This window comes from Stenella coeruleoalba, assembly GCF_951394435.1.
Source record: "Stenella coeruleoalba genome assembly, chromosome: 5".
Classification (NCBI taxonomy): domain Eukaryota; kingdom Metazoa; phylum Chordata; class Mammalia; order Artiodactyla; family Delphinidae; genus Stenella; species Stenella coeruleoalba.
Genome location: NC_137150.1, coordinates 14,149,674 through 14,175,279, shown reverse-complemented (window position 1 = coordinate 14,175,279; position 25,606 = coordinate 14,149,674). Strand labels below are relative to the sequence as shown.

General features: G+C 37.5%; 1 long non-coding RNA gene and 1 pseudogene across 2 annotated transcripts in view; both read left to right on the top strand.

Annotated features, from left to right (window-relative positions):
• The window catches only part of LOC307187006, a 316,216-nt gene that overhangs the window by 93,597 nt on the left and 197,013 nt on the right, over positions 1-25,606 (top strand). The gene's annotated exons all lie outside the window — the stretch shown is intronic.
• On the top strand, positions 6,429-7,525 carry LOC307186496 (protein lin-28 homolog B-like; annotated as a pseudogene). Its single transcript has one exon. The product of its transcript is annotated as a protein lin-28 homolog B-like (transcript).

The following is a 25,606-nucleotide window of genomic DNA, read 5'->3' as shown; positions in this document are numbered from 1 at the left end:
TCCACAGTTGGGTAGACCAGTTGAAGCTGATAGCAATCAAATTGAGACATTAATTGAGAACAATCAATGTTATACCATGCAGGAGATAGCCAACATACTCAAAATATCCAAATCAAGCGTTGAAAATCATTTGTACCATTGTACCATTCGTTATTTTCATCGCTTTGATGTTTGGGTTCCACATAAGTTAAGCAAAAAAAAACCTTCTTGACCACATTTCCACATGCGATTCTCTACTTAAATGTAATGAAAATGTTCCATTTTTAAAACAAATTGTGACAGGCAATGAAAAATGGATACTGTACAATAATGTGGAACAGAAGAGATCGTGGGGCAAAGGAAATGAACCATCACCAACCACACCAAAGGCCGGTCTTCATCCAAAGAAGGTGATGTTGTATATAAGGTGGGATTGGAAGGGAGTCCTCTATCATGAGCTCCTTCTGGAAAACCAAATGAGTAATTCCAACAAATACTGCTCCCAATTAGACCAACTGATAGCAGCACTCGTCGAGAAGTGTCTAGAATTAGTCAACAGAAAACACCTAATCTTCCATCAGGATAACGCAAGACCTCATTTTTGAGTTTCTTTTTGAGTTTCTTTGATGACCAGGTCAAAACAGTTACAGCTTGGCTGGGAAGTTCTGATTCATCTGCCATATTCACCAGACATTGCACCTTCAGATTTCCATTTATTTTGGTCTTTACAAAATTGTCTTAATGGAAAAAATTTCAATTACCTGGAAGACTGTAAAAGGCACATGGAACAGTTCCTTGCTCAAAAAGGTAAAAAGTTTTGGGAAGATGGAATTATGAAGTTGCCTGAAAGATGGCAGAAGGTAGTGGAACAAAAGGGTGAAATGTTATTCAATAAAGTTCTTGGTGAAAATGAGAAATGTGTGCTTTACTTTTACTTAAAAACCGAAAGCACTTTTTGGTCAACTCAATATTTATGTTGTATTTACTTATGCATGTATGTATTTACTCATTTTAAAATAAGCATCCAAGAACCCATCATCCAACACAAAAACTAGAATATTGATAATAACTAACATCCACCTATAAAGTCGTCCCCTAACCTGTCCCAAATTTATCTAACTCCTCTACCCACCTACTCTTTGTTACCCTGATTTTTATCCTTACCATAAACTTCAGTCTCATCCACTACCCTTGGTCCACAAGCTATGTCTTGCTAAAATGAATGATCTTTTAAGGTTCTTTGGTTCCAAACAATGGAAATTGATACTAGTTAATCAGAATTAACTAGAATTAAGCAGATTTAATATAATTTAATGGAATTAAACAGAATTAACTAGAATTAACATCTAGTCAATCAGAAAAATATTGTTTTGAATATGAGAGAGTTTAAGCAATGGAAGGAGAGTTTAGGAATCAAGCTTTAAAGGACAGGAACTAAAGTAACAACTGCAAAAACGCGTAGACAGGTTTTGTTGAGGGGGTGGGGGGGCATGAATCAACTCCAGTGCTTTCAAATGTGTGATTGGTCTAGCTTGAATCATGTACCACCCTTCTCTGGGAAGAGAGAAAAAACATCTTAATGAACTGTCCCACCAGACTGTATCCAATGGAAGAACAGATCTCCCAATGCAAATTTAGGTTATTTCATAAAGAAGGAGTTAAACATTGGGGCCAAAGGTTACATAGGTTCATACCAGAAATACTTTCTTCACTCCAGACTTTGGGGCTAGTCATTTTAATATATGTTTATAATCCCCAGCTGAATGTAACATTGCAATCTTTGACCTAGAACTCAGGCCCCCTTATTCCACGCCTATTAATGTTGAATTATATGTCATTACCTATATCCATTTGTGACCTTAAAAAATGGACATTTCACATGGTTTAACTAAACATAGCTGCATAAGGAGCAGAAGTGACTCCCACACAGAAAGTTTCCTCTTTCTAGTTACTACAAGAAGAGCTCATTGTTATTGTTTTTTTTTTTTAATTTTTGAATTTGTAACTTCTATGGTTAGTGTTTCCATTATGATGTACAGCAAACAACCTCAGATAATAGGATAGCATGGGCTATTGGGCAGAAAGATTTGGGTCTCAGTGCCCATAATGTTTACTAAGTGGGTGACCTCAGGGAAATTACTTCTCTGAAACTTGATTTCTTTATCTACTAAGCAGGAACAGCTAATGTTTCTTTTCTCACATTGTCCTGCTGACTGAAAGGAGAATATGCATTTAAAATGCTTAGCATAGAGCCTGGCGCAGAGAAAGCATGACATCAATGTTAGTTATTGCCATTGAATAATGACACATAACTGCTGCAATTTGAAAATTCCCATATTGAAGCTTCAATCAGCTCAGCTAATCTAGGTTAGACAATAGAATTTATTTTGGGGACAGACATTCTCTTTTCTTCAGGTGAGTACATTTTGGTTGAAAGTATAAACTATAAACAGTGCTTTGGGGGATCCTCCTTCAGACTGAGAATTTAAATATTTTGTTAAACAAGAAGAACAGTTCTATTCACAGGGCAGTGCCCGTGTAAATTTAGGGAAATGTGTGCACCTGTGTGAGACACCTGAGAGACAGCATTTTCTAGTTGAGAGTTTATAAGGGACCAGCTCTGAAAACTATTGATTGTGGTTGGGAACTGTGCCTGTGCTCTGTTCAAATAATGCCCTTAGGAGATCAGGGACAGAGACCCCATTACTTTATTAATCCCATACATCTTTTATTTTGCCTCACGTGTGGAATATTTTTTCTTGCCTTTGCTTATCTAAAAATTAAAAACTTCTTAACTGTAACACAGGAATAACATGGTCATGTGTAATTCTCAGAGTAGTTGTAAAAGTCTGCAATAAGGGAATGAATATAGAGTGACATTTTGTGCACCATAAATCACTTTATACAACTAAGGCACTATTATTTTAATTATGTTTATATTGTTTAGGGCAAAGGCAACATTGAGTAGTAGTTAACAGCTTGAACTCCAGAGCCACACTGCTGGAATTCAAATCCAAACTCTACCACCATGGGCAAGTGACTTGAACTTTAAGTGGCTTATTTTCCTGACCTATAAATTGAGGATAATAATGGTACCTTTCTCACTATTGTTTCTAGAATTAAATGTGTTCATATATGAAAAGCACTTAGAACAATGCCTGGCACAAAATAAATGATACAAAATAATGATAGCTATTATTGTTATTATTGTCTTCCTTGTTAAAGCTGAGGCAAGTTCTACTTTTCACATTTATTTCAAGACTCGTAAGTACAGCTCTAATCACACTGCTATGCCTTATTTATAAGTTGTCCTGGAATTATATTGTTGAGTGAATTATTCATATCTTTATATCTTGTTTTTGCATCTGGATTATGTGGTCCTTTGGGGGTAGGGCACGTTGTCTGCACTTCGTTATTTCCCAAAGGGACTAATAACTCTCATGTGAATTAAATCCCTCTTCCATTCTTTTTCACTTACATATTGGTTTCTCTCAACCATTTTGCATTTTTTATTTTGGCAGAAGAGCATGGAAAGCTGCTGGATTACACTGAAAGCACTTTTGGTATCACTTCCCAGTTCAGTTTCTTTGCACAGTGAATAATAGCTAGGGCTGTTGGGCCAACATGAAAAGGTACTCAAATTTGGTTCTGTTAGGACGAAGTTGGCTACTGCTTTCATGGATGAGATTATCAGAACATATTTAAAAAGTCTGTACCTCAAACATTCACTGTGAGGAGGACTCAGTTCTTGGCAACATACAGTCTCTCTCTCTGCCTCTCTGTCTCCCTCCCTCTCTCTCTCTTTCCCCTTCTTTCTCTCTCTCTCTCTCTCTCACACACACACACACACACACAACCAAGAACAAAAAGATATAGAAATGAATTTTCAAACAATTATTTCCAAATAATAGCTGAAAAATTTGGCCTGAAGCATTTGTCATTAATAAGGCATATTATCAAGCTAGAAAGGTATATTATATATTAACATTTTTAGCTTGTTTAATAACTCTTAAATGTTTAGACATATGACAAGTCGTCCTCCATTTGTACTCTTTTATTGTGTTTAAAATGCTTTAATTCTTTAATGACAGATAAATGGGTTATACCTAATGTAGATATAATTTGTAGGGAACTGATTTCAGAGAGAAATGTCATGCTACATCTGTAGGTTGGAGTTTCATAAGTATTAATAAGTGTTTCTATTTACAACAATGAATTCATTCATCTAACAAATACTTATCGAGTTCCAACTGTGTCCAGGTATTCCTATAGGTACTGAAGTCACAGTAGTGAGCAAAATAGACAAAAAGTCCTTGCTTTGGAGGAGTTTATGTTCTAATGGGGGAGGAAGATAATAAATAATAGATAAATATATTATAGGATCATTTAGTAATAAGTGCTATGGAGAAAAATAAAGCAGTGAAGGAGAATATAGGGCTGGCAGAGAGTGTTGCTAGTTTATATGGTAGCCAGGGAAGACCTTCATGGGAAGATATCATTTGAGCAGAAGCCTGAAGGAAATGAGGGAAAACTGCAGATATCTGGGCAAAGAGCATTCCAGGCAGGTAGAGGCAGTGGTGAGTGTAAAGGTCCTGAGATGAGAGTGGAAGAGGCATATTCAAGGAACAAGGTGCTGGGGGAGAGAGGTAGGAGTTGAGGTCAGCAAGGGGTTGTGAGCAACAAGACTCCAGTGGTCTTGGTAGGGCATTCTAAGAACTTTGGCCTTTATTATGATTGAGATGAGAAGTTACTGGTGTTTTGAGCAGAGGAGTGACGTAATCTGAATCAGGTTTAAACAATACCTCTGGCTAATATTGCATTGAAGGATGGGAAATCTACAGGCTGAACTATCTGAATGGTAGAGTTGGGCAGGGATTCAATCTGGAGACATTAGGCCAAGCAAGAATCATCATTTTAGACAAATCTTAAGGAAAAGCGAAATCTTTCTTAAAGGGCAAACATTTAGATATTAGAGTATGAGCTACTGCTCCTCAAAGTATTTCATATTATACCAACATCCTTATAAAAAATTATATTTTCCCTCAAGGAGAAAAGATGCTGGATATAAAAGGTTTGAAATAAAGGTTTCCTGATGTTCTAAAACACAGTAGTAATATATCGAGTCACATAAATTATCACATTTAATTTTTCTGATGGAAACACAAACTGCATATACTCTAGCTTTTAGAGAACAGATATATTCTGTCATAGAAGCCAAGAAATAAAATATTAATGAAAACACTTAAAATATGGATTTTGTAAAAACATAATTGTGAAATTGGGACAGATTTAAATCCAAACTTAAAATGACAGTTCTGTGGTTTTTATAATGTCAGTATCACAATATAAAAAAGAATATTCAAGTTAAGTCAATAAAGAGTGAATCATTGGTAGCTGTAAATATAACTTTGGCTTACATTGTTGGTAAATCCGAATCAATATGAAAGACTTCTGACAAAATCAGAATTCCTTCTTCCTGCCCATTCTTACCCCAACCCTTTCTTTTTGCATTTTGAGAATAAATACTGACATATTAATTTACCATAAGTCATAAAAACTGCAGTCTCTTGAGCAGATTTCAGTTTCTTTATTATGATCCTAGAGACTGTGGCTCATTGATTCTGTATGTTATTGTCTGTTATGTGTAAAAATTGTGATGCTATTTAAGATAATAATGCACTAAATAAACAGAAATCCTAATTATATGCTCTTGTATAGTGGATGCTGACCTGTAATTCTTCAGGTGTATATCTGCTTAGCTGAGCAAACAGATTACTATTTGCCTTGAAAAATAGAATGATTTTAGATACATACTCTTTTTCTCATATTTAATAGCATTTAATTGTTTCATATTGTGCAACCATGGGCCAAAAAATAAACTTTTATTAAATTTCTACTGTCAGGCATAATGCTGGATGCTTAAGAGAAAAAACATGACTCAAAGGTCCTTGCTCTTAGGGTTATTGTATAATTTTTTTAATCTTTATTGAAGTATAATTGCTTTACAATGTTGTGTTAGTTTCTGCTGTACAACAAAGTGAATCAGCTATATGTATACGTATATCCTCATATCCCCTCGGGTTATTGTATAATTTGGAGGAACCATTTTTCTGAGAAGATTTAAGGTTTTTCTCCTTACTCTTTATAAGTTATAAATATATTTATAATTTAGAAACTCTGTTGTAGAATTAAATTTAATTAGCATTAATAAGAACCCATTTTTGCTCAGGGACATGCGAGGTGCTAGTTATAAAGACAGGAGATTCCTGTTCTCATGAAGGTTACCATGACTGACTAGAGAACCACACAGGGCAACTATACCAGAGTTTGTGAGTGGGTTGTCTGATTCTACTGTAGGAGCTCAGAAAGGGGTGAGACAATTATGGACTTGGTTTGGTCAGGAGTCATGAGGACATGGTTCTGAACTATGGCCTGAGGTATGAGAAGTCTGTGAAATACAGGAAAAGTGTTTCAGAGATTCAGTCTATTGAGAATAAGAAACTATGGCTTATGAATTAGAATTAAGGATTTGAGGAGAACAGGGAAAAACGCACTTGGGCTTAGGTTGCTTTTGAAAAGAAAACAGCGAAGAATCGATACATTCGCAGGAGCAGTAACTGACTATTGACTGGAACACCGGATGCGGGTGCCTTACGAGGATTTGTACTCCAAAACAAAAAAATTTTTTTTAACTGCGTGTTGATAAATATTGAGTGTTTTCGAGTAACATCTTACAGAATGTATTTAGTGTCTTCATTGCGGAAATTTCTTAAATGTTCTTCAGAAGACAATGAGGTCATTCAACCAGGTTTCATCAGCCCCAAGCGGGGCAAGCAAAGGTGGTGGAGAAGAGCCCGGGAAGCTGCCAGAGCAGGCAGAGGAGGAATCCCAGATTTTGCACGGAACTGGCCACTGTAAGTGGTTCAAGGTGTGAATGGGATTTGGATTCATTTCCATGAGAAACCGAGAGGGAAGCCCCGTGGATATTCTAGTTGATGTATTTGTACACCGAAGCAAATTATTCATGGAAGGATTTAGAAGCCTAAAAGAAGGAGAACCAGTGGAATTCACATTTAAAAAATCTTCCAAAAGCCTTGAATCAATATGAGTAACGGGACTGGTGGGAACCCCAGTTTAGGAAGTGAAAGAAGACCCAAAGGGAAGACACTACAAAAAAAAACCAAAAGGAGACCGATCCTACAGTCATGCTAAGGAATGTAGTCTTCCTCCTCGGCCAGAGAAGTGCCATTGCTGTCAGAGCATCACGCACATGGTGGCGAACTGCCCTCACAGAACTGGGTGCAGCCACCCGCCCGTTCTCAGGGAAGACCGGAAGCAGAGCCCCAGCCACGCACTTCGACGTTCCCTCGAGAGGTGGGGGGGCGGGGGGTACGGCTATCCGTCACCACCGTTTCCTCAGGAGGCGAGGTCCGAGGTCTCAGAGTGGCCAGGCACGTCACCTGCAGAAGCTTCCTCCACAAAGTCATCTGCAGCACCAGATCAAAGCAAAACGGGGCCTTCCGTTCAAAAACGGAAAAAGACATGACCCCTTTTCTTAACGTATCGTTTTCTCTCCCCCCGGTTGGGAAGTCTACCTCATGCAAATACAGGGGAACAGTATTGCACAAACAGCAGCTGACCTGGGATTTTTAACTCCTGTTGAGGAACAGTGAATTTTTTTAAACAGACAAATCACTCCAAGCAAATTACCTTTGAGCAGGGCGTCATGTGTCGCGTGACTCAGAGGATGCGATGCTCTATGTATCTGTATGTGCCCGTGTGAGAGGGAGAGAGCCTGAGTCTGTGTGTGTGTAGGAGGATTTTCTGTAGAATGTAGACATATGTATAAAGAGGGTTTGTCTTTATATATGTGTGTATAGAGATGTAAGCACACACCCTCCCTCGCAGAATTGGACATCCCCAAGAATTGAAAATTCAGGTGAAGCATTTTAGATGGTTTTGAAAATAACCCTTGGAGTTTTTCTTGAAATACCATTCCCTTTATATTGCATTAGGAAAAAAAAAATGACTGTTACCTTCTGTGTGAACCAAAGGATACTTCAGATCTCAGAGCTGCCAATCATATGGTACTAAAGGTTTTTAAGACATCAGTTCTCCCGAATTTGGGATTGCCTCTTCTTCTTGATATCTGTAGAATGTGTCCTCCACCCCTCCCCCTTTGAAAGCAGTACCTTAACTCCATATGCCTCTGACTGCCATAAGCTTTTTTGAATCTGGTATACATAACTCCAGAAAAGACAATGAATGTGTAATTTCTATGCCGATATTTCAGTGATTTTAATTCATATGCTTTGATTGTAAATTAGATGACTATTCAGAGAAATGAAGGGGAGGGCAATGTATAAAGGTAGTGACTTGATTGTTTTCAATGGTATTTTGATACTCGTTATAATCTTTTACCTGTTGTGAGGTTTTTGAGGGACTGTGGCAACAGCAGCTTCCCTTGACTGAGTCAATCCTTCCAACCGTCACTTCGAGCGGAGGCCTCCTTGTTTACTACTGAAGACCTTGGAGGAAAACTGCAGTTGTTTGGTGTATGTTTTTGGTGGCTGTTTTTATTCTCCCTGGAGAGTTACCTAACTTGTTTCTAAAACAAACAAAACAGCACAGATGTGAGTAAAATGCCAGGGTTGAGAATGGAAATTAAGTGGATGCTCACAATTGCCCAATTACATATGACCTTGAATAATATTAAAAAGCACCGTGTTTGATGGCGGGCGACTAGAGTGATGAGCCTGGGGCAGGAGGTTCCCAAACCTCTCCTACCAGAGAGCTAGGAGTATTTTATACAATACAGTTCATCTTAGGGGAATTCCCTCATGACTGTTCCTGAAGGGACCTATGTGGGAGATTCAGGATGAACATTCAATGATGGGGACAGAGACACTTCTCAGGTTGGTCCTCAGTTATATTAATAAACTGGCTGAGGGCCAATCATAGTATTGGTCCCTTCAGGTTTCAGTCATGAAAAACATTCATTCTGGTGTCATCCTGGTTCTAGATGTTATGGACACTTTCGGAAACATCTCCAAGAAGGTACCAATTAGTGGCGATGCTTAACATTGGCAATAAATATAGTTGTGTATGAGCCTGTTGGTGTAAGCTCAGATAATCAGAAACAGAAAATAGCATGATTCAAATGAGACACATTCTGCTGAACAGTTTCTGTGCCCTCCCCGACTTGTCCTGCCGAGGGAGGCTTGTGGTACGGTTGCTGCCGTTTCAGCAAGCAAGCCACGCAGAAGGAGAGCGAGCCTCGGGCTGGGCCGCCATATCACTGTCAACTCAGCTTGAGTTGACAGTGTCTGTGAGAATCTCCATGGGACATACTGAAATATTAGTGTGCTGTGATGCAAAGCTTACCTTTGATGATATTGAATGTGATAAAGAAGTACTTCCTTGCCTTATGTGAGGATCGTAAGCTTATTTAAATTACGTAGACAAATCAAAGTGGTGTTGCTTAAATTTTTAGCAGGTATAATAAGCAGGTTAACAGTAAAAGTACAAAACGTAAGCCACTTTGAAAATTCAAACCAAAGTTCCTTGACCTTATTAGAAATAGGAAATTATGGTCTTGAGAATTGGACATTCCCTGTTTACATATAAAAAGTTCAGAGCTGAGATCATGGTTTAAAAAAAGACAGACAGAAAGAAACATGTTATAACTATGGACCTTATGGGTGCAACTTGAAATCATTTTTCAGCATCTCACCAGACTGAACTAAGCACATACCAAACCTATCTTATGATTAAAAGTTGGGGTTTATTTTTTATATAAGAATATTATCACTATTACATAACACACTCAGGACAAAGAACTTTGCTCAGGGAACATACCATATAGTATTTTTGTTTCTTTACAGAATAGTCTACAGTCCTGCTTACTCAAAGCAAACCAAATAACTTAGACCTTTATATAAGTATTATGTACCGATGTTAGTAATAACTAACCTCTGAGTTTGACATAGATCAAAATTTCTGAATATCAGATATCGGTTCTCCTATTTTTATTTCATGTGAAAAGTACTCTAAAGGAGACTTCCTCACCTCCTTGCACATGTGAATATCACTGACGTAAGCACAGTGTCCATTTACATGGGTGAAATATTATTCTGTTTACAGCAAAAGGCTACCTCATAGTTGATGCATAGCACACCTCTATGCTGCTCCAGCCTTACAATGGCTGATAATGCTCTGGTACAGACCTTGTTATCTATAGTATAGATAGCAGTTCACAACTGCATGTTTCTGACAAACACTTGTGAATAATGAACCATCTCATCTAGTTAGCCGTCTCCCAGCATTTCCTTCAAGTTATCATGTATTTTGTTTAAAGACTTATAGGGACTCTTCTACTGAAGCAAAACAGAACACACAAGCAATCTTGGAAATAGCTACTTTGCCCAGAGGTCGGTCGGCAGCGGGAAGAGGTTGGGAAGAGAGATTGGTTGTATGAGTGTTTTTGTGCTGGGCAAAAGTATCAGAGATGCCAATCTCCTTCATTTGTGTCTGTGCTGCCCTGAGGCCAAGTGTATTGCAGCATTACTGCCCAGGCACATAATTAACTAGCACCGGCTGCCAAGGAGTGAACATAAAGTAGATGTGCAATGCCATTTCTAGCTACTGGGGGGTAGGGTCTGTGTGAAGCATCAGTTTACAGGAGTTGCTAATGGGTTGGGCAGAGGGTCTGTGAATTAGTTGCCCCTTGACCTCACCCCCCATGTCAACACAATTGTAATTCCTAAGAAAGAGACATTACCAGTCTCTTAGCCCTGTGAGCTATTCATTGCTACATGGCAGATTATAGTAGATATACTTGCATTTCTAGTCTTTACTAGAAGCCTTTGGATGTATTTTTACAATTGAAAGATTTAGAAGGATTTTCACCTGCTTATAACTTGGAAGTTTGGCATGCAATGTAGGGGAAAAGATCAAGAAACATCATGTTATTAGCACTGGTCCATCTACAAATAAATATAGGGTGTTTTTTTTGCTGATATTTTTTTCATATTCTGGCCCAGTTTTATTTTGCACCAATGTGACCCCAAGTTACTGCTAGTTGTATTTAGTTTGTGAATAGAAGCCCATAAGTGTTAATAGACTTTGTAACATTCGCTGTAAGATGAATTGTACAGGACATGGGAGATCTCATTAAGTCTTAAAGTTAGTTTAATTTAACTGTTTTCTCTAAGAAATGTTTATCATAAAATATATATGTGTATTTCCCCTTTGGTTATAAAATTTGGGGAAGTATGTACAAGTGCAGCTGCACTGACGTTAACTTTCCAGCTGTCTTAATGAGGTTTATTTGCTTTAGGGAAGAACAACTTGTTAAAAGCAAACAATTCTGTCTTACATTGCTGTCAGAGCCTCTTTCAGATGTGGTGGTTGTGTGATCTGTGTCATAGTTGTTCAGTTAGAGTGAGAGGTTGACCTCTGAATGGTTGTTAAATTGTCTACTTGGAGCAAAGCTGCAAAGTTACGGCAAAGTGCTGTACTGTGAGAAACTATCAGGACATTTAATACATCTGTGGCTTCACACGTGTGAGAGTTACCAGCTTGAAAATGATGGTGTTGATTACCTCCTGAATTACAGCTACCAACCACTGGCACCCACCACCAGCTGGCTTTAATTAGTGTGTGTTGCTTCTTGGTATTAACAACTTTAACCATAATAGAGACCAAAGTGAACACTGAGTTCTATATGTCTTTAATATGGTGTTTTATCTAGTGCTTTAAAATTATCCTGTGTAGTATTTAGATGACCTCATTGTCCATTTTGGCTCATGTTGTTTACAAGTGAAAATAAAAAACACTTGAACTGTATGTTTTTAAAGGACAAAAAAGGAGTAGATGGTCGGAATGGCATTTCACTCATGTACAGTCATCCTGATGGACTACAAGCACTGTTTGCCTTGCTGCAGACCGTGGATTTTATTTTATCATCTCATGCCTAATGTCTTATTCTGCCAATTATGGTTATTTTGAGGTTTACTTGATTAAAAATAAAACATATAATGTTGGCATTAAAAAAACCACCAAAACTATGGCTTACACATGGATGCAGTAAAAATTGATGGGGTTATATAAGCCGCATAATGAGTAACAAGTGGCTTGATATTATTACTCCTACCCCATTCCAGCCTCCCAGCCTGGGAGCAAACTGATTTTTCTTTTCTGGTACCAAATCAAATAGTTATTTTGGCTTCAGGTAGTCATTGCAGAAGTTTTGACTCTTACCTTTTGTCACTTTCCTGTGACTTAAAAATATGGAGCACAAGTTATCCTGACTGCTTTTCATTTAATAACATTTTGTAAAAGCAATTTGCCCCAAGCCACCGCTAAGATACAGAACATAGTTTCAGGCAACCCACTTCTGGCAGAAACTGGAGAGAAGCCAAGAGAAAACTCAGTCACAAATATTCTGAAGTGAAGGTTCACAATGTTCTCTTCACATTTTTATCTATGACCTCCCTGAGAGCACTGACAATGTCTTACTCACCTTTGATTCCCTCGGTGCCCAGCACTGTGTCCTACAAAAACATGACGTAAATGTTCGCTAAATAAATACACAAATAATAAGTAAACTTTGACATTTATGCCAGGAAATCCAAACATTTGTCCTTTTACTCTTATCTGATATTTTCCTCCTGTGTAGTTTGAAGTATATTAATGTATGAAGTCTTCATAATTTTTTTGTGTGTCCTACAAAGTAGAAGCTGAAATAAAAGCTCTGTTCACAGGATTGATTTAAAATTTCAGATTTCTATCCCACATACTCTGAAATATACTAAGGTGGCTGGCTGCTCTGTAAACAAATTCATTCTCTCAGGGAAGTTGCTAAAAGAGACAGAACTTTGCCTGGAGTTGCCCTTTGGAGTAATCTGGAATGTCTTTTGGAGGTGATCTTTGGAATCACAAGGTGAGAACACACCCATAGGGCAAAGAGGGGACTCCACCACAGAGTCCTCACGTTCTGACAGACACATATCTTTCTTGCTTCAGGCAGTGTCTAGGACTGCTGCTCTTAGGCGGCTGTCCTTGTTATTCATGAGAGTAGCTGACCTCCCAGAGGTTTTGCCTACACCTTCCTTAAGAAGAATTTCAGGGCCAGCAAGAGCAGCAGCTCCAAGAGAAAGAAAAAGCTCCGAAAGCTATCCCAGGAAAATTAGAATGGACATTTCCCTAGTAGGGCATAACTTACAGAGATATTTCCCAACCCATCCCCTATAGCCCAATAAAAATAAAAACAAATTCACGAGTCAAAAAAAAAAAAAGAATTTCAGTCACTAAAATTATCTTTGTACAAGAATGTCAATTTGCCAAAGTCGGGAAATAATATGTTTTAGTAAATAGAATTCCACGTGGAGATTTCTGACATTTGAGGAAATGGAATACATAAAATGTACTTTAAACTTCAACTAGGTGAAAGCGATTTACCCCTCTGATAATTGAGAAATGTTTTCACATTTCTGCATTCCTTCAGGATCCTGAAACATCTAATTCATTATCATTTTACTTATATATGCATGAAGAAAGTGCAGGAGGTTACACTGAATCCATAATAATTCTGTGACATAACCGCAAAAACAAGTTATTTAAAAAAATAATTGCCATAAGCTCTTTACTGATTTTTTCTCTGGAAATATGTAACTGCTTAACTTTAACCCTATTAATTGAAATTCACTCCTAGTTGATAGATTATTGAATAAGCCTGGATGTTAAAAGAAAGACCGTATTTCTTTGTTCTTCCGTGCTTCCTGTCTTCTACTCCACAACCATGTCAGGACTTGAGAATATAATACAGAAAAAAAGTCATATAGAAAGATTATGTCTGAACAGTGAGAAAAATGAGCAGTGAGTGAAATTTAGAAATGAAAGTAACATCTGCAAAACCAACTTGATCACTTGGGGTGACCATAGAGAAAACAATAAGTGAAAGCACAGCTACTCAGTGTAGCACCTTGTTTCAAAGATAGTACTTTCATCTGACTTTTTTGTTGGAGAATGAGAATAAGCTCATTCTCAGCTGAAATTTATAGTTAGTGAGCCTTTTCACCTGGATTAAGGGATGGTCTCTCCTGAAAGGGTTTGCATTTGTTCTGCTTAGAGTTCTAGGAGTATCATTGGTCCTAGAATTTTTTTTTTTTAATTTTATTATTATTATTTTTTTTGCGGTACTTGAGCCTCTCACTGTTGTGGCCTCTCCCGTTGCGGAGCACAGGCTCCGGACGCACAGGGTTAGTGGCCATGGCTCACGGGCCCAGCCGCTCCGCGGCATGTGGCATCTTCCTGGACTGGGGCACAAACCCGTGTCCCCTGCATCGGCAGGCGGACTCTCAACCACTGTGCCACCAGGGAAGCCCTGTAGAATGTATTTTGTATTAAACCCTCTGCTAGTTAAACTTCACTGACCAGATAAGTGCTGTAAACTTGAACCCAGGCCTGAGATGGCTCATTCTTCAGTTGTTTTCCTTTGACCCCTGGACTTTTTTCTTACTTTTTGCAAGCTCACCTATGCATTTAAAAGGATGTTTATTATATTTTATTCAGTGTATTTACCTTTTCTATAATTTTTCTGGAAATGAACATTGATGCTTTTTATTTCATAAATAAATGCTTTAGTATGCTTTACCATTTTACATTTGGGCCTTATCTTCTCATTTGTATAATTAAGATTCTCAGATATTGAACAAACTTTCTGAATGCTACTAAGGTCTCAGTTTTGGACATGAATTATTTCTTGTGATCCTCCGAAGTTTACAAATCCATTTATATTTAACTTGCTGGAGTATGTGCATTTTTGAATGTTGGTTAAGTATCTTAATAAATACCTTCCATGGACACATATTACTCTATTCACTTTGGTTTGATCATGTGTTTTCTTAAAGGTCCTAGATATCATATGCCTGCTGATGGTATTACTATACAAACACTGGTAAATTCAGTGGGTAAAAATTTCCAGGTTCCCTTCCAAAGTTGCATCTCTAAATCTATGGAAAAGTAAGGAAAGTCAATTGATGATGTATACCATGATGACAACTCTCTACAGGGAAGTGTCCTAGGAGTAACTCATCCTTCATTTTGATTTGGAATGAACTCACGGGAAAGATGTAAATGATACCAGACTGAAAGAGGATTACTTTTCATCTCTGAGAAATGAACTAAGATTAGTGTAAACTCACAATAACCAGTAATAAAACTATCTTAGATTGAAAAGGAATGATGATTTGATTGATTAATGGATCCAAAAAATTGAGACCAGAGGGAGTTTATCTGACATGCTACAGAAGAAAGGATGCTCTAACAGATTGACATCACATCTGCTTTTGCCAGAGGCAAGGACTTTATTCTGCAATAACATGATTAAAATAAACTAGTCCCTTATTTATCTATGATTCTCAAAGATGGTATAAGCAAATATATTCATTCTCTAAATTAAAACAATGCATGCCTCCCAATATTTATATATATAACACATACTTATGTGTACATTCATACAAACACAAAGTGTGTAAACCAAACATATTAAACATAAATTTGTCCTTGTTTCAGGGTCTCTACTAGGCCTTAGAGAATCTTAAGGTATGAAGGCCATTTGTCTTTAATTGAAATGACTTGTTTTTTGAGATCTTATGTCTGCTTTTTTTTGAATGGGAGTTAGCTGTTTGTGTCTCTCCTCTGTGTTAGCTCTGGTTTCTTGCCTCTGGCGTTGTGACTCCTTTTAGCAATCCCCTCTACTTTTAATTTGCTATTTATGATCACCTGTGGCTTGTTTCATACTGGGTAATCCCAATTAGAATTAGTGTTCAAAATCAGAAAACATATTTGAGTGAATAATTTTCTTTTTTCCTGAAATTGGTAAGAATGACTCAGTTTGCCAGGTTTATAAAATCATAGGTGAATTTGTAAAACTGATGTCCAGACTCTAAAGGACAGGACTGTAAAACCCAGACTGAAATTTCCTCTTGTCTTACTCATTATATTACTTTTTATGGCATTTGTTTTAGATTAGAAAACAGTATGAGAAATAAGCAAGAAAAAAAAAATCCCAGAACAATCAAGATGATAGTTTTGCTGAATAAATATGCTGAGTCTGCATCAATGATGATGGACAATGTAAACCTGACATCATTCATCCTATTTCACTATTTGGCAGATAGTTGATAAGTTTTAAAAATTTCCTTAGATTTTATGACAGTTTTGCTGATGTGGGGATACAAAAACTGCAAGCCTAGGTGATGAAAATATAAACTTTTGAAGTGTGAATGTGTGCAGCATTGAGATGGTTATAATTCCTGAAGTTTCTTGATGAACATTTATTTATTATTATCTTGGAGGCCCAGGTTTCACTTTTTAATTTAAATCCAACTATGTTCAATGTTTTGAACTCAGTCCTGGGTTTAACTAATGAAAGAAGTGAGGGTTGAGTACTGTGTTTCTCAAGCTTGGCTGCACATTAGAATGACCTAATGAGCTTTTAAAATTCTTAGTACCTCAGACCGATTAAATCAGGGTATCCTGGGATGTGCACTCAGGAGAAAGTGCTTTCTAAAGTGCCCCAGGTGATTTCATCATGAAATCAGAAAACCGCTGCTTAGTGATAAAGCCTTGTGGGGTTAGAGTCACCAAAGAGCCCAACAGGTGCCATTGTAAACACATCTCGAAGCCCAGCTAGGCCAACTGGGCTGTTAATATATTCTTGTTTAACTCCTTCTCACATAATATCACGGAGGTCTGTTCTAAAACCTTTATAAGTCTTCTTTATCAAATCATTTCACCCTTAGTGTCTTCACTCTTAGCAGATGATTTGACTTCCTACCAAAAACAAAACAAAAAACAAAAAAGAGGCAGTCACCTGGTATGAAATAGCTTAATTTTTCCTCACTACCTGTGGCCTCCTGCATTGCTACTTCCTTCTCAATTGCCGGAACCAGTACCCTTGACTGCGTCCTCCTTTGTCTTCTAGGACTTTGCTCAAGTCAATCCCCCATTCTCTTGTCTCCACTCCTGCTTCTATGTCCTGCTTCTCCTTTCCTTGGCCAGCCTTCCTCTCAAGCTGCCACCCTAATTCTTTCATTCGTTTCTCCTCCAGACCATTCGAATGCCTAATCTATAGTCAACATCGCAACTTCCTCAACACGAACCCTAGTCTGGCTTCTACTCTCACACTCTACCAAAAAGACCCTCTCGAAGATCACCATCGATGACGTCCAATGGCCAGTTCCAACGATCCTTTTCACTCTTCACCCTCCTGGTCCCCTTTCTCTTGCTAAAACTCTTGACCTCTCCACCTCTCCATTGCTTTTTATGTGCTCTCTATCCGTAGCTGCCACAACCTCACTTCTCAATCAACATCTTTCTTTTTCTCTGCCTATACTTTAAGTAGTTTTGTTCTATGGGGTTCTACCCTTAGCTAACTTCTAGTCTTTGTCTTTGGGCTTCAGCTAATACTTACATGTTGTTGGCTGATGACCCAACCTCTTTCCTAAGTGCTGGACTTTTATATTCATCCACAGATACTGCAAAAATCTCAAAAATCTTTATGCTTGGAACGAACCACTGCCACCTCTGCAAAACTAAATCCCAAACAAATGAAGTGAATTAAAACAAAAAAATAACAACAGACTCCTTCCTTCTCTGTTATTTGTGTAATAATTTCCCCAGTCAGCTAATCCCCAAACTGCTGTATTTTTAGTCACTCAGTGAGATGTTCTAACACTATAATGATCCTTTAAATCCAACTCTTTCTGTATTCTAATGCCTGAGCTAAAGGAACTCTTCTTCTCCTACACAAATTATTAAGGTGTCTTTTTACAATGCCACCAAGGTGATTTAAAAAAAAACACAAATTTTATCATATTAAGTTTCTGCTAAAATTTTTCTGTGGCTGTCTTTTGCTTTCTAAGCTTCCTCATATTTTTCCCACAGCACTGACTCTTCCTTCCTCATGTGTTCTACGCATCCTTTGCAAGCTCCTTGCTGGCGGAGCTTTCAACTCCTCTCACCTCACACTCTATTCTCCCCGTATCCGCCCTACCCTAGCACTACACTGCACTGATCCCTTGGTCATCCTTCTCAGATACTGCTTATTATCTCTAGATTTCCTCTCCTTAAAGAATCCTATTCTTCAAGATTCATACCAAGTATTATTTCTTCTCTGAGGTTTTTTTTTCTGAAAGTCATTCTCTTTTTCCATTTCTGCCTGTACTATGGAGTTAGTCACTTCCTAATTTGGGTTCACGCTGAGAGGATGATAGAATTCATCACATTGTTTTGTAATTATTTTACTTTAAATTTCACTTGTGAGAATAAGTGTGCTCTCCTTGTATTGATTAAACTACAGATACTGAAAAACTGCACTTTGATTACTAACCCCAATTCCATTCTCTTTCCAAGAAGTAATCATGCTTTTCATTCTAATATGAAAGCTTGTAGATGCTTTACTATAATTTGCATGTACACATAGGAAAATATAGAATTAATTTAAAAGCTTTCTTGAAAACTAATTGATTTATGATAAACTGCACATATGCTAAGTATATAACTTGATTAATTTTGACATACATGTATACCTGTAAAACTGTCCAAGTTTCCTCCTGTTACTTTATAATTGCTCTCTCCCAAGCTTTCTTGACCCTTAATAGCCAGACAACCACTGTGTTGTTTTTTGTCATTATGTTTACATTTCCTAAAATTTTATATGAATGAAATCATACAATGTGTAGTATTTTCTAGCCTCTTTCACTCAGCAAAATTATTTTGAGATTCATCTATATTGTTGTATTCTCTTTTACTGCTGAGTAGTATTTCATTGTTTAGGTGTTTATCCATTAACACGTTAATGGACATTTGGATTACTTTTGGCTTCGGCTATTACAAATAAAGCTGCTGTGAACATTTGTGTACAAGTCTGTAGGAGCACATGCTTTTATTTCTACCCCTGGGTAGATAGCGAGGAATGGAATGGCTGGGTCATGTGGGTCACATGAGTCTTTTTAAGTTTGTTTTACATGTAATCTCCAGAGTTTTTAGTTGTGTCGAGTGAAAGGAATGGGTAAGTTACATGTACTTCATCTTCCTGGAAGGGGAAGTTGAGCCCCGAATTCAGGTTTTATATCTGTGGTATCATAGAAGGATACTTGGTCTTTGTCCCTGGCTCCTGGTACAGACCTCCTAAAACCTTGGAATTTCTAAGTGAGTAGGAGTACAAGGAGTACTTTCTGTGCTGTTGAGATGACTATTGGTGAGCCCCTAGATAATTTCCAGACGGGGACTGGTTGCCAGAGAAACCAAGACTTAATCAGAAGCCTGGAACTTTCAGTCTCATGCTCCTCCCCATCTCTGGAGAGAGGAGAGGGACTGAAGAGTGTTAATAATCGATCATGCCTATGTAACAAAACCTCAATAAAAACCCCTAAAAATTTCTGGGTTGGTGAATACTTTGCGGTGCTGGGAGGGTGATGCACCTAAAAAGGATGGGGAAGCCTTGTGCCCTCCCTCCATACCCGGCGCCATGCAGCTCTTCCATGTGGCTGCTTCTGAGTTGTATGCTTTATGATAAACCAGTAAAGGTAAAGTAAGTGAGTCATTATAGTGAATTATTGAACCCGAGGCGGAGTCGGGAACCTCTGTAGTCAGCTGGGCAGAAATACAAGTAGCTGGGCACCTCATTTGTGGCTGGCATCTGAAGTGGGGGCAGTCTTGTGGGACAGAGCCATTAACTCGTGGGGTCTGATCTAACTCCAGGTAGTTAGTGTCAGAACTGAACTGAATTATTGGACACCACTTGGTGTTGGACAATCAGAGAATTGGTTGGTATCAGGAGGAAAGCCCCTGTAATATCTCTTTAGTTCTGTGAGATTGTCCAAATATCTACCGAAAGCTCTGACTCTTAGCTGCAGTTCCTCTGCTTGGTTTCTCAGTCCCTTGTTCTATGCCTAGAATTGGCAGATGCCTTAAGAGAAGAGGTGGCTCACAAAATGTCAGTTCACCTCTCTGGAGATTCCCTTCTCTCTCTGATCTTGTCCTCCCACATACTGGTTCTCTTCTCAGCCTTCCCTTTTCAAACAGATGTGGATTTTTTATTGTTTGTTTTACATCTAGCTGTATAGTACAAATATTAGTCTGCTTCAGCCTACTCCATCAGAGGCAAAAGTGGAAGTCTGAGATTAAAAAAACATTATAGTAATGTCATCTTGTATTATTAAATGAAAATATTTGCTAATCTGGTTAATTTTATGTGTAAGAACTCTGCCAGAAACCACCAATGCAGCAGTTTCTTAAATAGACCCAATTGTGCCTTTATGGAACTTCAGGTTGGAGAATCAGATGTTATATAATGACATGGATAAATATAGAATTATAAACTGTGATAAATGCTAATAATATAATAGCTAACTGATGGATTTTTTTACACAAGCAGGTCTCTGCTTAGATGTCATCTTACAAGTGTGGCCTTCCTTGCCTGTCTTACCTACAACATATCTTAGGCCCCTTACTCTGCTTTTTATCCCACATTATTTAATAGATCAATCGATCTATCTATCTATTTATTTTTAAATTGAAGTATAGTTGATTTACAGTGTTGTGTTAGTTTCAGGTATATAGCATGGTGATTCAGGTATGTGTGTATATATATATATATATTATTCAGGTATATATATATTATTTTTCATTTATATATATATATATATATTTTTTTTCTTCTGCAGATTCTTTTCCCTTGTAGGTTATTTCAGAATATTGAGTATAGTTCCCTGTGCTATACAGTAGATCCTTGTTAGTTATCTATTTTATATACAGTAGTGTGTATATATTAATCCCATCCTCCTAATTTATCCCCCCCTTCCCCTTTGGTAACCATAAGTTTGTTTCCATGTCTGTGGATCTATTTCTGTTTTGTAAATAAGTTCATTTGTGTCTTTTTTTTTTCAGATTCCACATATAAGCGATATCATATAATATTTGTCTTTCTTTGTCTGGCTTACTTCATTTAGTATGATCATCTCTAGGTCCATCCATGTTGCTGCAAATGGCATATCTCATTCTTTTTTACGGCTGAGTAATATTCCAGTGTGTACATATACCACATCTTTTTTATCCATTCATCTGTCAATAGACAGTTAGGTTGCTTCCGTGTCTTGGCTATTAAATAGTGCTGCAGTGAACATTGGGGTACATGTATCTTTTTGAATCATAGTTTTCTCTGGATATGTGCCCAGGAGTGGGACTGCAGGATCATATGGTAACTCTATTTAAAAAAAAAAAAAAAAAAAAAAAAAAATATATATATATATATATATATATATATATATATATATGTTTATTTTTGGTTGTTCGTCTCCCCCACTAAAATGAGACCTCCCTGAAGAGAAGGAGTTTGTCCATTTTTTTCACTGATGTATCTATACATTTTTGTGCATGGTAGATACTCAACTTTTTAAAAATGTTGAATGCATGACTTTTTACTACATGCTGACCACATTTGTGCATTTAATTTTCACTTACCCTATTGTTGTTCGCTGAATGATGGCCAACCACAGATATCAGGTTCTAATCCCTGAACCCTGCAAATGTTACCTTATAAGGGAAAAGGGTCTTTGAAAACATGATTAACTTAAGGATCTTGACATGGGAATATTATTCTGAATTGTCCCAGTGAGCCCTAGTTCCAATCACAAGTATCCTTATAAGAGAGAGTCAGAGGGAGATTATGTATCAAATCTGAGATTACAGAAAAGAAGGGGGCAATGTGACCATGGAAGCAGAGGTTGGAGTCATGTGGCCACAAGTCACAGAATGCTGGCAGCTACCAGAAGGTGGAAGAGAAAAGGAATGGATCCTCCCCTAGTGCTTCCAGAGGGAGAATGGCCCTGCCAACACCTCAGTTTTGCAACAGTGAAACTGATTTTTGACTACTGGCCTCCACAACTGTGAAAGACTAAGTTTCTGTCGCATTAAGTCACCAAGTTTGTGAGTGATTTGTTACAACAGCCATAGGAAACTATACACCTATGACCTTGGTATTGTTAATCATGATTCCCATTTTACCAGTTAGGAAACTAAGACATAAAAAATTTAACAACTTCCAAAAGGTAACATGTCTTTACTTGATAGCATCAGTGTTCAAACCTTAACAAGTTGTTAAGTGTCTAATTGCATTGGTCGGTCATAGAAATCTTCTTAAATTAAATATGTAGCAGTTTAATTCAAGACTTGAAGGATGAGTAGGAATTAGTCAATGAAATGTGGAAGAAGAGAGCTCCTGCAGTGGGAAAGCACTCAGTCAAGAAATTTAAGTGTAGCTCATTTGTAACCTATGTAGCACAAAGTTGTGGAGGAAGGCTGGATCACCTTGTAGAGTTTCTAAAGATTTTGGATATTATCCTAGTGCAATAGGAACTAGGGTTATATAGTGGAACTGTATAATCAGATTTTTATTTTAGTAATTACTATGATTTCTATATGATGAACAAAAACACCAAATCAAGGCAAGAACAAGCTAGAGAATATCATCAGGATCCATCACAGTAGTCTAGGCAGAAGGTAATTTAGTCTTGGATTGAGATGATGATAGTGGAGATATAGAGAAGTAAACATATTTGAGGAAAAAAATATGTAAGAGGTAATTTAGATGTGGGAGATAAGGGAGAGAGAGCAAAGTCAAGAATGATTCCTAGGTTCCCAGCATGAGCATTTGTATGAACAGAATTGTTAATTTATTAGAAGAGGAATATTGGGGGGAGGCCCTTTGTATGTGGGAGGGAAATCAAAAGCTCAGGTGTAGACCTGTTAAGTTTGAAATGCCTTGGAAACAAAGAATAGAGATGGCACACAGGCAGCTGGTTAAATTGTTCCAGACTTAAGAGGAAAACTATATGTCAGAGATGTATATTTGGAAGATCAAAATCTAGGAAAAGGCTATAGAATGAGAACAACATGGAGAGTCTAGTCTTAGGTCCAAGTCCTGGAGAATTCCAAACCTTTGCTGTCAAGGAGAGCTAGCTAAAGAAATTGAAAAGAAGTGTCCAGAGGATGGAAGAAAAGCTAATAGAGTTTTGCATAAACTGAAATCATAGACTCATGATAATGATAATATTGTTAACTCTGTTGAATGCTGCTGAGTATTATAGAAAGATAAGGACTAAATTCTGGTGTTTGGATTTAGTAACTTGGACCTTAGAAAGAAGAATGCATAGAATAGTGTGGGCAGAAACCAGAAGTGAATGTGCTATGAACACCATCCGTTGCCCAACCAGCATCCTCACCTTTTTTTCCTTGATTTTGTTCTAGTCTACCATGTTCTTTCACTACCTGCAACAGCCCATGTAACTCAAGAGGTGCTTACTCCATTTGCAGCCCCAGGTAAAGTTATTCAAAACAAATTGTGGTAATACTGCGTTCCCCATCTCTACTGGTTTAGAATTCAGATTTAAGCTAATCATTATATAGCACTCCTCTGGTGACTGTTAACGGTCCAGGATTGGACACAGGATCTTATTTGTCCAATCAAACTGAAGAGAACTTTTATCATTTGGCTGAAAGAGAGGTCCACCATTTTTCCTGATGGATATGAATAAGGAAGCATGTTTTCCTAGATGATGCCAGAAGCTGTCTTATGACAAAGAAGGAGGTCTGTCAAGGTCAAAGCTAAAACACAGAGGAAAGAAGAGCTCAATGGATTTTAGAGATACTAAATCGTGGCCTGTGCATGCATGAGATCATACTTTTTATTATTGTTTAAACCAAAGTCATCCTCATATAACTAATGAAGAGATGAAGATGTAGAGTCAATGTATTTGGACATTTTTTTCAAGGTGATTAGCCGTGGAGGAGAATACAGAGATAGTGTGGGTGGTTGAATGCTAAAAGGAAGAAGAAAATGTTAGATGAGACAGAGAAAATAATTGAGCAAGGTCCATGAGCTGATAAGATGAGTAGATCCAAAGCACATGGGAATGAAAAAGATGATTCCTCAATTATAGCAAGAGAGTAGAAGAATAGATGGAGATGCAGGAGGTTCTGCATATTTATTGGAGAAATCAAGAGAGATTTTGCTATTAAATAGCTTTTACTTTCTCAATGAAGTTAGATAACATGTTGTCTGCTGGAAGATGGAGCTGGCATGGAATGGTGGTTTTTAGGAGCTTGAAGAAGTCATGAAATAGTAATTACAGAGAGTGTGTATATTAGATTGTATTAATGTCACCAGTTCTTCACTGCTTCATATATTTACACTCTTTGTCACATAACTTCGCAGTTATTTCCACAGAAGAGGCAGATAATATATCTACTTTCTGACTTCGGGTATGACTGTGAGACTTGCTTTGGCCAAAAGAATGAGGTGGATGTGACTTTATGCCAGTTCTTAGCTTAGATCCTAAAAGGCCTTGCACATTGATGCTTGACTGCTTGTTTTGCAGCTAATGCCTTAAGAACATGTCTAGGATCGCTTGCTTATTCTAGGAGGAAGATGAGACATATGTGGAGCAAAGCTGCCACAGCTGAGCTGTCCCAGATGGATCTGGCCTATATTAGACAGCCCCCAACGGATTTGCAGATTTTGTATTTCTTTTTAGGTAGTAACAGGTAACTGATACTCTGAGAAAGTAAGCTTATTAGGGAAACTTAATATTAGGACTATTTGAAGGCCCAGTTAAAGCTGGAGATTATAAATTAATAGTGATATTAATCTGTCCAGTTAGGGAATTTTCTCCTGCAGAGCTGAGCTTCGGGGTACAAGAATATGGAAGGCAGATGAATGAGTTGGAAAATAACAAGAAGTGCCTGATGGATATTGAGAAATCAGAGATGTTAATGGGTCAGATAATGCATTGGCATTAAAAATAATGTAGCCATGGGTATACTTAAATACAGTAAACTAGTGAATATAACAAAAAATAAGTGAACTTATAGGCATAGAGAACAAACTAGTGGCTACCAGTGGGGAGAGGGAAGGGAGAGGGACAATATAGAGGTAGGAGATTAAGAAGTACAAACTATTATGTATAAAAAAGCTACAAGGATATTTTCTACAATAAGGGGAATACAGCCAATATTTTATAATAACTATAAATGGAGTATATACTTTAAAAATTGTGAATCACTGTATTGTACACCTGTAACATATAATACTGTACAGCAACAATACTTCCATTAAAAATAATAAAATAAATAAGTTGGAAAAAAAGTTGTGATTAGACAAAAGGTAACATTTGAATATGTGAAAATGAATATCAACAGTTCAAGGTTGTGACTACAGAATTGGGTAGCTAAGGTAGAAAAGAAGATCCAAGGGATGAAGAAGTGTAGGAACTGAGAGGTGAGGGATGGCTAATCTGTGGGATTGTCAAGTCACTCAGGATGCTTGGCAGAAGCTGCAGTAGAGAAGGAGACTTGGTTTGGAGGAGGGCATTGGAAATTGTTTTGAATTTTATAGCTCCTACTATTATTAGGATATACTTCTGAATTATTTTAAGCAGTAGGAATCTGCACTAACCAAAATCTTTCATCGCTAACCTTCAGTGGCTCAGTGTTATATCCACCGGAAATTTTAGTAGGGTTGCATATTTGTATATTTAACAATAGTTGAGTAAATTCCTAG